General features: G+C 32.8%; 1 long non-coding RNA gene across 1 annotated transcript; it reads right to left on the bottom strand.

The window, feature by feature from the left end:
* Positions 1-1,910: 1,910 nt before the first annotated feature.
* LOC148276244 (uncharacterized) lies at positions 1,911-13,671 on the bottom strand. The gene is made up of 3 exons (XR_015823820.1): positions 13,607-13,671; positions 3,018-3,151; positions 1,911-2,006 (listed from the first exon to the last, which is right to left on the bottom strand). It is a non-coding gene; the product is annotated as an uncharacterized LOC148276244 (long non-coding RNA).
* Between the last annotated feature and the right edge of the window lie 1,039 nt (positions 13,672-14,710).

The following is a 14,710-nucleotide window of genomic DNA, read 5'->3' as shown; positions in this document are numbered from 1 at the left end:
ACAGTGATTCAGGCAAATTACTATTATGTTTTGATAGCAATAATGAGAAAATATAGAATTACAATGAAAGTACACCCACCACATACCCATAAAACCACTTAAAAGACCCGTGGGTCTTCCTATCGGTTTCACTCATACAAAAAATGGTATTATTTTGACTCAATTTAAATTTTATAATTTAAAAATTCCTGATTTGAAATTTAAGTTTTTTTACATTTCGTAAATCAGGATTTAAATTTTATTTAACACTCTCACAGCCCCTTTTACTCTGAGTTTGTCAAATTGTCATTTTTCCTCATGACTATATTGCAAACACGAATGATAGCAAACTGTGTTTACTTGTAACAAATTCAGTTACAAAAGTCTATGTCTAATACAGTATTTTTATAAATTGTCTAACATTAAATCCAATTACTATTTTCATTATTTTTTTAACTCTGACGCCTTTCGTACAATTAGAAAATACATAATAAAATAAATAAAACAACTTTGTTTTTAACCACTATTTTTTTTTCCACTGACCGGTTTCAAAGCAAACAAGCTTATTTGTCAAGGGTTACGTAACTAATGAATTGATTCCTTTTTTTATCATGTTCACTAAATAAATGGACCCAATAAATCATGTCGTTTTTTCCTTACACGGGTGGTAACTTGATATCACTATTTGTATATTTATAGATTGATTTCATCATTCGTAACCCAATTTCCCACACATTCGTCTAAAAGATCGCTTTCCGACCGCGTTTGCTTACGTCCTTAAATGTTATGATTTCAAAGTACAATACACAAGTCTTAAGCAATTGTTGAAACAACTATTCAAGCAAAAAATAGCTAGATAGAATCAAATCATAAGTTCTTTAATTTAATATTTGAATAATTAACTTTGTGATTATCATATTAAATTATAATGTATCTACATCTACATATACATGATTTATTTTCTAATTGAAATATATATATATAAAGTTTATATTTGAAGCACTAACTTTGTGGTTATTCTTTTTAATAAAATAAATAAAACAACTTTGTTTTTAACCACTAATTTTTATTTTTCACCGACCGGTTTCAAAGCAAACACGTAAACCTTCACAAAGAAGCCTGTTTGCTTTGAAACCGGTCGGTGAAAAATAAAAATTAGTGGTTAAAAACAAAGTTGTTTTATTTATTTTATTGAAATATATATAGTTTGAGTAAATACTGTATTATACTATACTTATATTATACTAAATTATACTTATACCATATTGTACAATATTTATGTTTGAGTAACATTAAGTATTGTATTCTTAGCACATATATTATAAACTTTATGTTTATATATGAATGATTATTAAATTCTGAAATTTGATTAGCTATGCATTTATAATTTAGTAGTTTTTTCTTGTTATTATTATGAATACTACTAAGTACTACTAATACTTTAAAACATTAAAAAATCATCTTAGAACAAACTGAGCTATGTTAAATTTTGAACAATATTATCAATTACTTTTAAGTTAAAAATTGACTGGAATGAAAAAGGAGAATTAACTTTGTTCTGTATATCGAAAGAAGAAGAAAATTCAAACGGAAAATCGTAATTAAGGAAATTATTTATCATATTTCTTATTTTATTTAAATTAAGCTAAATGTATTCGCAAAAACGTAAAGGTCTTTGTTATTATTCATATTTTTTGCTTCTTTCATGCTGAAGAAATGATATTATTTTCTTTCATTGAATAAGCACAACCTACGTAAGAGTAAAGCTTAATATTTTTTTATTGAGTCACGTGTTCGGAAAACTAGGCGTAGGCATAATAGAAACTTCAGAATATTAAGGTATTTTGCCACACAAAGTAAACTAAGAAATATATTAACAAATTACAACAGGGATGGAGAATACCTTAAATAAGGGAATATACACACTGTGTAACATTCACCATTTTGCCTATGTTTGAACATCCATATTTTTTCAATTCTTCCATCTGATTTAATGACCCCCGAGGGGGCGAAATCCAGTCTTTTGTCTGTGAACATTTGGACAAACTCAAATATTGTAAATGAAGAATACGGTTATTTGTGTAAAATATAACCAAAATCCAGGGGGATTATTTTTGACTCACCAGATGCTCTCAGGTAAAAATACCGACTAAGGAAATCGAGTGGAGATAAGTCCGCCTTGTACTGTAGTGGTTGGCTCGTTTGCCTATCATACTCGAGGTGTTGAAGTCGATTCTTGGCAGGGTGGGTGTGAAATATTAATTTAAAAGGTTGTTAACTCATAATGTTATTTTTGTTCCTTGACTGGCACCTGAAGTGTAAGACAGACGATCAAAATACCCTGCTTTGGTTTATCTATGCAGTGTCCTAAGCACCAATAGGTGCGGAAAGGAGTACGACGATGATTTATTTATTTAGGCACTTCGAATTTTTTTAATACGAATTGTTGATCAGAATTAGAATAAGGAAATATCACATACAACGAAATGGTTTGGAAAAAAATATTCTATTTTCAAAATCAATATGGATATTGTGGAGAAATATTTTCATATATTACTTTAAAAAAGATATTATAAAGAAATATGTCTCTAGAAAAACAGATGTTTTGCATTGATAATAGTGACGTCAAGATTCGTGACTATGTTCTATAAAAATTTAAACGGTTGTTAAGTTAAAAATTATCATGAATCATGTTAGGGGCGTGGCCAATGCAATTACTGTTTTCGCTAGAATTAAAAATTATAAATTTAAAAATATTTTTTATGCTTCTAATAAGTAGTAAAAATTTATTTTTTTTACATAACAGTATTTCATAAACATTTATTACTTAAAAATTGTAAAAAAAGTCTTATTCCTTATTGGACACAGTTGGATCCGGAAATTTTCGCCTCAATTGAATGACGTTTTAAGGCTTTGTAAACTTGTTTTTCTTCTTATGGCGGGTACGGTATGTACCGGCTACGTCTGATTGAAAAAAAGCGTCGGCGAATATTGTTTTGTGTTTAATGTTTTGTAAAACTCTATTTTTACATACTTACTTGAAAAGGAACAAGTTGTTTGTTTAGAAACAGAGGAAACTGCATATTATTACGTCTCGGGGCTTAAATTGTTGCGTCATTCCAAGTCGGGATTAGTATATTTGATGATGGTTTTATGTACGATTAATCTGACCCTGAAAATTACAGAAAAATTACTTTAAATATCTGTGGTCAGAATTTAATTACCAACCAACTGAGAGGATACGTCAAAGCAGACGTTAAATTTGAAGAAAATTTCGCAAAATCGGGAGCGCGAAAAAAGAAAATGATGGCAGTGATCAGTGATAAAAAAAAATAATTGGCGAATATTGACGTAATTAAAATTAATAATTAGATTAAGTGACTGAAGAAGTGTACTTATTACTAAGATACAATATTTCATCCTTTATTTGATGAATAAAGATGCCATTTATGTTCTACAATGTATGTCCAAATGTTTGTAGACAGGCTGGATTTCGTCCCTGGAAAGTTATTTTGATTTAAATCTGTTGCAACAGTCTGAAAAACACGTTTGAGAAGAAAATATGGAAGTCTTGGCTTAGGGCTTATGGTCATTGGGTGGTTATGGTGGCCACTTTACACACTGCGTAACATTCACCATTCTGCCTATGTTTAAACATCCCATCGGTCATTCAATGACATGTCATAATCCCTGTTAATGCCTAGACTTCCACATTCTCTTCTCTGTTAGCAAATTTAGAAATTTATCTTCCAAATGGGAATAACTTAGTGTTTTTTTTTATTTCTATGATATTTGTAAGTATTATTCACTATTATACCTACAGTATTGATTTATCATCTTTCAAAATATGTTGGCATAATATTATAAATGTTTCAAACATACTTGTTTTTGTTTTTTTGACTGTGTTTTTGTATCATGATCTGGGAGGATAAGTCCAATTTTGTTACACTCTCGATAGCACTTTAAACCTCCATCTTGGCTGTTAATAAAATCCCCGCAAATTCTTTTGCACAGATCAAAAGAAAAAAGGTTAAAATGTAGCCATTAAATATAATTTTGTACTTGATTAGTTCAACAACCGTAAGGGTAGGCATAAAAAGTGCTTTAAATGCGTCTAAATGTTGCATCCGTGATAATCACCCATAAATTACCTTAAATCAATGCTAGTACTCAATGAGAAAAAGGAATAAAGAGGAAAAGAGGATAGGTTAAGGAAGAGAAAGGAGATCTTTCTTCAGACGTGATTTAAAAAGAGATTTTTACAAAAACTCTCTGGGAATATTATATAAAATTATGTTTAGTATGTTTTAAATTGAAAAAAAAAAAAAAACTGTTGTAATATCTTTTATAGTGGATGGAAGATAAATCCATGTAAGAATAAATCATAACGGTTCAGGGGTTTCGAGTGGCTAAGGAAGGTATTGATTGCCTCAAAATTGAAATATTTTTTTCAATTATAAGGACATTTGTTTAACAAAGCGATAAAACTGTTGAGGAGTGGACGAGGTATTAAGAATACCTATTAAGAATACTAGGAGGAGGAAAATTAAGTAAGTGGACTGTATTGTTAGGGAAGGAAGGTTGTGCAACTCCACTCACCAGCTGATATTGAGGCGTGATAAGTACTGGAACCTGGCTGGTGAAGCTGGCGGTCGTGAGACGCTGGCACAGCTTGTATGGAGCTGGCGGTCTAAAAGGACGCAGGCACAGCTCGCTTAAGGAAAGAATATTTGAGCACTTCACTTGTTTGATGTTAGATTAGTACTGATAGTATAATGTGTATTTCGGCACTCACACGTAGAATTATTGTTACATGGAGTGCGCTAGGAAATGGGAAGGGCGGGTAGGTAGGTAAAGATTAGGATGAGAATTGGTCCGAACATGCACTATTAACGTATTTTGTGTTCTTTTCATTTTTAATGTGAGTTTGCGTAATAATCAAGGTACGTGTAATGAAAGTTATAAAAGTCAAATAAAAATCTGTGGTTTATTGTCGATTGAAGGTTGTAGCCATCTGTCGACCAGCGCTGCTATTCCGAACGCTCTCGCGCTCGTAGAAAACCCTTTTGTCTTGCGCTTTTTCGACGGCCGCGGGAGCGTTTGGAAAAGCAGCCCATGGCTGGTATTCCAAACGATCTCGCAGCCGTAGAAAACCATTTATCTCGCTTATTTACATACAAAATACACGAGATAAAGTGTTTTCAACGACAGCGAGAGCGGTTCAGAATAGCACCGCAGATAGGTTTTTTTATTGTAATCTTGGCAATGGATATTTCGTCTCTTCGACATTGAGTTCTCGTAACCCATCAAACAGAATTTCAAGTTCATTGGACTAAATAACAGATTTAGCGGAAGGTCGTTAAAATAAAGGAAATAGTAAATTTATGAAAATATTTTCCCCTTGATGTTTTGACAATAAAGGTACAAAAAATTGTACTTATATAATTTTACTACCACTATATAAACACTATTATTTATAAGATTTTTTGTTTTAACTTTATTATATAAAAGAAGCCTCATCCTCATCCCACCAAATAGTCAGATACTTTACGGATTTGGGTTTGGAAGGGGAGATTTAGCAAAACGAGAACTCTCGCTTTGGTTCTTTATAAACCTGAACTCCGATTACAATGGACAATCTTCGACTGTCAATAAAAAAATATTGATATTTCTGGACGAACATGAGTATATTTGCATGAACTTTTAAAGTATCTTAAGTAATATAAAAATGGCTGTACGAAAACCTGTTGACTTTAAATTCGGATAAAACAAAGTTCACACGTTTTAGTGCAACTTCCGCCGGACAACCTAATGAAATTCACGAACTTCAACTACATAATTGTTCAGTGATGGTGAATTGCAACTGCAAAAAACTGAGTAGTGTTCAAAGCATAAAATATCTGGGAATAACTGTAGACCAGTATTTGAGGTGGGATGAAAAAATTGAAACTATAACTGCAAAAATGAAGCGCTTGATACATTTTTTCATCCCACTTAGAAATATACTTAAAGTTTCGGACTTGAAACACCTATACCATGCACGGGCAAATGCTGTGTTGACTTACGGTCTAATTGGTTGGGGAGCTTGCACAAAAACCGCCTTGGAACCGGTAGCAATTGCTTAGAAGTCTTTAATCCGAGTAATTTTGGAAAAAACATTTCGTTATCCAAGTGACTTGCTCTTCAAAGAATTCAGAGTACTGAATATTATTCAACAGTATATATTGAGAATGGTAGTGGTTACAGACATAAATAGAGACATTTACCCAAGCGTCAACCACAACCATAATACAAGTTACTCTAATAGGGATCTGATACTAGGTGAAGGGGTCAACACTGTTCTGGCATCGAGACAACACTATAACGTAGGCAAAAAGGTCCATAATCTTTTGCCAGAATCGTAGAAAGACGGGAGTGTTGTCAAGTTGCGGAAGGTGTTGACCTCGCTCTTTCATGACATTGGTCGTAGGGAGTCAGAAAGGTTAATGCATGCCGCAGATTGGAGATTCTTACTGGATGTTAAAAATAAAGAATAATTAAAAAAAAATTATATACAGATGGCAATCATGAAGTTTCGCATTATAAATAAATTGTCTATGTTTTATAAATGTGTGTATGTGTATGCGCATGGGTGTATGTACATGTGTATATATATGTGTATTTGACGTATGTGTGTATGTATATGTATCAAAATGTGTTTAAAAGTAAGTTAATATTTTATTAGTCTGTGCTCTTTTTTAATTTGTTAACTATTATCATATGTTAGAATGTAATTGCCTAGCTTGGAACTGGGTATGTACCCTTGTTAGCCGGGCAAAGTGAACGTAAAATTGTATTTTTGATAAAAGGTGGAAATAAATAAATCTTCATCGGTAACCTATAATTAAACATAATGAACATGTTTTAAAAATCCCGAAAAAGGAAATCGAGCGGAGAAAAGTCCGCCTCGTAGTGTAGTGCTTAGCGCGTTTGCCTACCATGATTGCGGTCCTAGGTTTGATTCTTGGGATGGTGGACGTAAAATACATATTTATTTTTTTTAAAAAGAGAAACACTTGGGTTCTTATTATTTACTCAAATATTTAAATTTTCAGACCATTTCCTAAAAGTCGTCAATGACTTGTGCTGGAAAAATGGAAATCGAGTTGTGGTAGAGTGGGATTTGAACCTTGGGCCTTTGGCCCGTGAGCCCACAATACTACCACGGAACCACAACCCGATATTGATTTTTAAGGTTGTTTATTCTGCAATATGTCATTGTTCCTGGAGTGGGACCTGAAGCGTAAGACCGATTACCTTACCGACACGCAACAGATGATTGAAATATGCTGCATTCATTGTTCCGATGATCTGCCCTAAGCACCACTGGGTGCGGAAAGGTAAATTATGATAACATGCAATAAATTAATTAAAAAATATGAGTTCCTACAAAAGGTTGATTAACATGTCGTAAGTGATATTATCGTCAAGCGGTTAGCGTGTTGCCTGCCATGCAAGTTTTGGAAGCGTAAAACTGATCATCTTACCTTCATGTAACAAAAGTGATAAAGATACGCTGCAGCTGCTGTGATGATACAGTGCTCTATGCACCATTAGGTGCGGAAAAATGATGATGATACTATTGCGATATGGTAAATATCTTAGCAGCTTTTTAAACATTAATGACGTAGTTTTGGTGATGATTTATTAAAATCGCGTCATCGTTTAACTTTTTACACACGATGATGAAGGTCAATAGTGTTATTGTGACGTCACCAAAATTGTGCAAATAATGATTGCCTTTTATTGATATGGCATATTTTATATTACTTTGATACAGTGAATTAAGATTTCTCTAACAAAAAAAAGGAATTCATCGTCAAATGAGGTAGTTCAGTGTTTTTTTAGATTGTTTTATATATTGATTGACTATCAAACTAGTCCAAAAAAAATATATTTATCGTTTTACCATCGCTAGGATTTTTTTAAGTTTTGTAATTTTGAAATTACTTCATCCGTAACGTCACGAGTTGTCGTCGGTGAGTCATGTTGACATTTAAAAGTAGAACCCCATATCTTTCAAAATACATTAAATGTTGAAAATAATTCCGCTATAATTGATTGGTTACTGTCTGCTAGAACCTGCCGATTCAATTCAATTTTATTAAAACCATTTTCATTCATTTTTCACACATTTTCGAGAAACTTCGCTTTATAATTAAATGCTGTATTTTTTACCGTGTGCAAGGAAATATTTTTCTTTCCCTTCACACTGAACTTCCTCATTCGTCATTATTGTCAATACGGCTCAATATTTTCGCGGTCAAGTGGCCACTGTTTTGATTAGTTCGGAGATAATATTTAAATTTAACTCTACTACTTTCACACCCCTTTCGACGTGAGTTTGGAAAATTACATGCAGGGCCTTTTTCTGATATGGTCATTTATCCTCATGACAATATTGCAAACACGTAAGGTAGCAAAAGCTGTATTTACCTGATTGTATTCAATAGCAAAAGTCAACAGCATAGAATTAAGAATAGTCCAGAAACCGCATACGCACATCAAACAGAAGGCGACTCAACTACTCATAAATGAGTAGGTTTACGTTTATTTTCCTACCCATTAGTTTCTTTGTAGACGTCGCTCAGTACACAACTCCTGATTTGAATTCAACTATGCCGTGTTGTGTCCCTTTAAAGTGTAGAAATACTGATAGGATCTCAAAGAAACAGGATGCAATTACATTTCAAGGGTAATTAGCAAATGAATGTGTATATATCAAATGTATTACTTAAAAATTGAATTATTTTTCCATCTGTCAGATTGTCGAAGAAATAAAATGGAAATTTCGTTATTTTTGCCAGGGTAGTAAATTTTTTTACCCTACATTGCTCATCTAAAGAGAGAATTAATGAAAATTGGTTCTCGGATTAAACAACTCAGTGGTGGACATTTGAACGACATTATCTTTAAAACATCGAATATTATTTAACATGATATAAAAATATCCGTTTTATGTAAAATAAAATTTGTTTTATATTTCAAATTTAAGGTTCATTAATTCAATTACTCTTATTAAATGACCCTTTACTTATCTACTGTGTTGTGTCAATCAATATTACCGCTTGCACAATAAAACTTTAGAGAAATTAACAGATTGTTTCTTTTTTACCTTACATTTGTGTTTTGATTTTTTTTTCCCATCAAGCAACATTACGCTACGACCTCACGAATGCGCGCGGCAAAAGTAGGGCATAGTAGGGGAATTATTGGACACAGTACGATGTATTCAAATATGATTCTACGCTTCTTCTGGACTATTCTTAATTCTATGGTCAACAGATAGAAGAGTTGAGAAAATGTGGATGTTTAAACATGTGCAAAATGGTGAATGCACTCAGCGTCGCTGCTGATGAAACCAGCCAATGACAGGTCATAAGCCCTGTGAATGCCTCTTCCATATTCCCGTCTCGAAAATGTGTTTTCCTCGGTCGCAATAAATTTCAATTATAATATCCCCTCAGGTGAATCCAGTTGGATTGTTTGTCCATATTGTTTACATAACATTTCAACTGTTTTATTTTAAAATGAAATGGAAACTGCGATGCAAAAGTGGGTTTTTATTTATTTTCTAGATTTATGCAAATGCCGTCTCATTTCATAATTTCACTTTCAATGTAATTCAGACGTGTTTATTTCTAAATGATCCCGTTCAGACGGCCATTCAATTTGTTCCACCGCGCCGGTTTTGGCATGGTATACGATTCAGACCCAGTTGTGTGCATTCTGTTAGTCCGTAACCGGCGGATCGCGTGCAACTAAATTCTGACCATCTCTGATAGTTATCGGTTAAACCTTCATTGGACAAATTGAGCTTTAATAGTGTGCATCACGCGACCGCCTTTTTCGACCAATGGCAGAACTCCATTTAGGGTGGCGCGATGTTTCCAGGCCATTGATTGGCTGCGCGGCGCCCGCGCAATTGGTCCATTATTCGGGTGAGATCGTATGATTCAATTTTAAATTGTTAAAATTACCCACACGTTTCTATGCCCATAGAAATAGTAAATAAGTACTTAGACTTGTCAGATTCATCAGCTGTATATGGCAAATATGAATGGTTGTCTATTCATTTTTTCTGTGTCCAGGCGCATAAAGAATACATATTTGTGTGTGAAATAAAACCAGGTGCTATTCTGAATCTTCTCGGCCTTTGTTTTTCGCATGCGAGTGTTTTCTACACGATGGCTGCTCTCAGGTAAAAACTCGAGTGGAGATAAGTCCGCCTCATTGTGTAGTGGTTGGCGTGTTCGCTTCCATTCTTGAGGTCCTGGGTTACGTAGAATCATAGAATTATAATACACCAGAAGGCGCGCAGAAACATGTTTGCCCACATCGCATTGTGCCCAAAAGTCTGACATCTCCGCCTGCACGCATGCGTGAAGTGAGCGCGTAATGTTACCAGACCGCGAACAATATACTATCATAAAACTAATAAAAGATAATTTTGTGTAATGTTATGTTAAGTTTTACAAAAAAATATTATAACTGACTGGACTGTAAAAAAGAAACAGGTATTTTTACTAGGCAAACGTAAAAATAATAATTGAATAACCGTTCAGTAATTTAGTAAATTTAAACCGTTTAATGTTATTATTCAAGATTTATTAATAGAAAGCCGGGTAAAAAATTCGACCACCCTGGCAATACTAACAACATGTCGGTTAAATAATCGAATTCTAAAATAATATTATAATAATATAAAACTACCCATTAATACTAACTAATAGTACTTAAGTTGGCTTCAGTTTGATGCGCGTACACGATTTCTGGACTTTTACAATTATTTGCGTAGGATGTTAGTTTAATTAATCAGAATCGGAATGGAAACAGGATATTAAATTTATATATCTGCAATCATATTTATAATCTAAAGAACTACATACATCCGTATACATCGTCCATACAACCGTAATATTTTGTAAGCCATAACATATCGACCATGGAAAGTAAGCGACATCGCAAAATTTAGCGAACATTACAGAATATCTCAATATTTACCCATAGCATTAAGAATAATCCAGAAGAAGCGTAGAATCATGTTCGAATACATCGGACTGTGTCCAAAAAAATCCTTACTTTGCCCCACTTTCGCCGCGCGCATGCGTGAAGTCACCGTGTAATGTTGCCTGATCGCGAAAAATATAATCATAACACAAATGTAAGATAATTGTATTAAAAAAAAAGTTCTCTAAAATTTTATTGTACACGCGGAAACATTGATTGATACGACAGAGTAGATAAGTAAAGGGTCATTTCATAAGAGTTATTGAATTAATGAACTCAGAACTTAAGGAATGAAACAAATTTTATTTTACATAAAGCGGATATTTTTATGTTATGTTAAATAATATTTGACGCCATTATGTTTTAAAGATTATGTTGGTTTAATGTCTACCACGGCGTTGTTTAATCTGAGAGGTCCATTTTTTATTAGTTCTTTCTTTAGATAAGCAAAGTAGCGTAAAAAAATTCACTAACCTGGCATTACTAACAAAATGTCCATTTTGTTTTCTTTGACAATCTGGCAGATGGAAAAATAATTAAATTTGTATTTTATGAAAATATTTAATGTTTTATTACAATTTACAGGGTCCAACTAACAGGACTAATAAGGGTGAGTTTTTGGATTCTATTTGTTGGTTTATTAAAATTCTATCGCTATTATTTTTATCCTTACACTGTTTAATATTTACCAGCCTAAAGATGCCCATTAGAGGGTGAAAGCGCTAATTTGTCGAACAAATTAAGTGGAAGTGTACCAAGTATTTTAAATTAATAACTTATATGTAAATATATATGTAAATATAGGTTATTACATCATTACATCAATTTAGTTTGGTCGTCAGATGTTTCCATTAAATTTTCCGAGTAAGTAATGACAGCACAGATTTCTCTAAAGTCCAATAAATAATAAAACGTTCGCATTCGTTTATACAGTCTTGCCATTATTGTCCACTGTCCATGACAGCCCCAATCCGCTCCCACGTAAAATAGGGTTGCCAGAAGATTAAAAGGCTTACCTAGTAGTGCAAAAGGCACTGCGTTGGTACTGTAATTGCAGCGTGTCTGGATCATGTTATATAGAAGGAGACCAGTCTTCAGACGCTGTCCAGGAGCAATACAATATTGCAGTGTAGAACCACAGTTGATTTATCAATATTTATTGTTGTGCACACAGTGTTATGTTGGTGTAATACTTATTTAGAAATCTTTACAGAAAAACATAATCCTAACTCAGAACCTATTACGTACAAAACGCATTTAAAAAAAAGGTAAAATAATAATTCAGCCAGATGAATCTCACCCACACCGATAAAGGTTTCAGCTCTTTTACTTCACAAAAGTCAACAGGTGGAAGAATTGAGGTAATCTAGATATTTGAACACAGGCAGAATCGTATGTAAATTGACCACTTAACCCAACACGGATTTTCTAGCGAGTCGGGGCATGGGTCTTTCCTGGCTGTGTCACTATAAACTGTGTCTATGTAATCAACTTATGTATGTATAATGTTTTTAATAAATACATTCCCTTCTCAAAAATGTTTTTTTTCTCTGTTGCAACAAATTTAGATCTTAATGGAAGATCCCTAAGGAGGAAATTCAGCCTGTCTACAAACATTATAGACATATGTTCAGAATGTTTTTAAAATTAAAAATAAATGTGTAAGGAAAATGGAAAATGCTGATTACCTGGCAACATTTAGGCCAATTTATAAAAATAAACTAATAATAGTTGAAATTTATTAACAGTGACAGATAGTTATATAATGGAACTTTGTCTTATTGTTAAATCAAGACCTTAATATTTTAGCACACAGGTAATAAGCCACTTTCATTATTTCATTGACGAAACAATCAGTTATACAAAGAGGCCCCGTATACATGGCAGTAAATTTTTTTAATAAGCTTCCTCAAAAAATAAGGAAATAAACGGTATTAAATAATTTGCGATAGTGTTAAAAGTGTTTCTAATACATAAATGTTTCTTTACTAAAATGAATATTTGAAAGATGGAATAGAATAAATTAAAAGTATTCTTAATATTTATTTATAAATTAGCCACTGATGTTATTGTAGACGAAGAATTAAAACTTGATAAAAACTGTAGTAAACATGAACACAATACGAGAATACCAGAAAAATATTATATACAACCTTCTAAAACGAGAAAAAGACAATCGACACTAATAAACCATGGACTGAAATTATATAATAAACTACCAGACAAAACTAAAAAAAAGACAACCTTTACAAAAGATGTTAAAAATATTATTTTTAACAGTAGAATTTGAATTTTAAAAGTAAAAATATTTTGTTAAATGTATGTAACCCATAAGGGTTTATCAATGAAAAATTTTGATATAAAAAAAAATATTAAATACAATTAATGTACGCAATAGGCACTATCATCCATAATCTTGTCTTTATTTTAACTGTGTGTTTTCTAAACTTTTTATTTATTAGTTTTTTTTTTATTAAAAATTTTTAAACTTTATTTTTAAGTAGTATTTTTTATTTAGTTTTGGTTATACTGTAAGAAATTGCTAGCGGCAATAAGTCCGCCATTTAACTATTTATACCTTTGTTATTATTTGTATGTATGACATTGCATATTATGGTTGATCAAGATTTATTATTGGACAGGTCCAGGAATATTCAGACTTCTGCGTCTGGTAGCCCTGTCCTATCCCGAAGCAAAGTAAATAATTGCGCGTGTAGTGAGAGTGACGGTAACCGGTGGCTAGCAGTGCGGACTGCGAACTATTATGAAACCATTATTGGCAATCAGTGTCAGTTGCTCCGTCAGTTACTGGAATTGTCTAAACGACCATTACATTAAGTATTGCGATTTAAATTTCTGCAGACTGACTTTCAGGAACTCGACACTACGTTTGTACCAACAGGGCGTCATATTTCAAGCGGCAAGTGTGGCTAGCCCTCCACATATTGCACACCGCATCTGTGCCTCGATTATGAACGCTACCTTCATCTGTATATGTCGAGACGGTATACTTTACTTCTGTGCCATCTGTATTTTACCTCGGTATGTTCTACCTACTTGTCATATCGATATCATATGATCGAAACAAGACAATGGAATGACCGTAAACAATTAGTCCGCGTTCCTTACGTCATTAACATTTAAAATAGTTCTCATTTATAGTTTAAATAGGCGTCTGTAATAAAAAGTGCTCACTTTAAAGCGATTTTAAACTCCAATAAATCCCAACTCAAGCAAAAAATGCTAGCTTGAACATGAATTTTGCATGATTTTTGGAATTCACCTAGACGGTACGCTTAACGATCGTCTGTATGTATCTACTGATCGACTAAAAAGCCTGCTCCTTTAACGTCTCGATACATTCACTCGGAAAAATAGAAAAACAGATGGGAAAAATATAATAACTAGATTATTTTTTTAGAGTGGTAACTTTCTAACGCCTAGATACTCTTATTTGTTAATAGGACAGAACCTAGCGACATTATTCTCACATCTAGGCGTTAGTTTTATTAATGTTACAGTTTTGTTGGAATTTTATTCGACTTCAAAATTGACTTATTTCTCTCTCATATTTTTAAAAGGCCTTTAAGAAAAAAAGTGCCAACCTCAAAACGATTAAAATTTTTAATAAATCATAATTAAAGGAAAAATTTCTTAGTGGAACAAAATGTTTGACACTTTT

Source organism: Micrasema longulum, unplaced genomic scaffold (genome assembly GCF_059751315.1).
Source record: "Micrasema longulum isolate JH-2025_06_02 unplaced genomic scaffold, ASM5975131v1 h1tg001255l, whole genome shotgun sequence".
Taxonomy (NCBI): Eukaryota; Metazoa; Arthropoda; class Insecta; order Trichoptera; family Brachycentridae; genus Micrasema; species Micrasema longulum.
The sequence above is the reverse complement of the archived record's forward strand: the minus strand, read 5'-3'. Positions and strand labels throughout refer to the sequence as shown.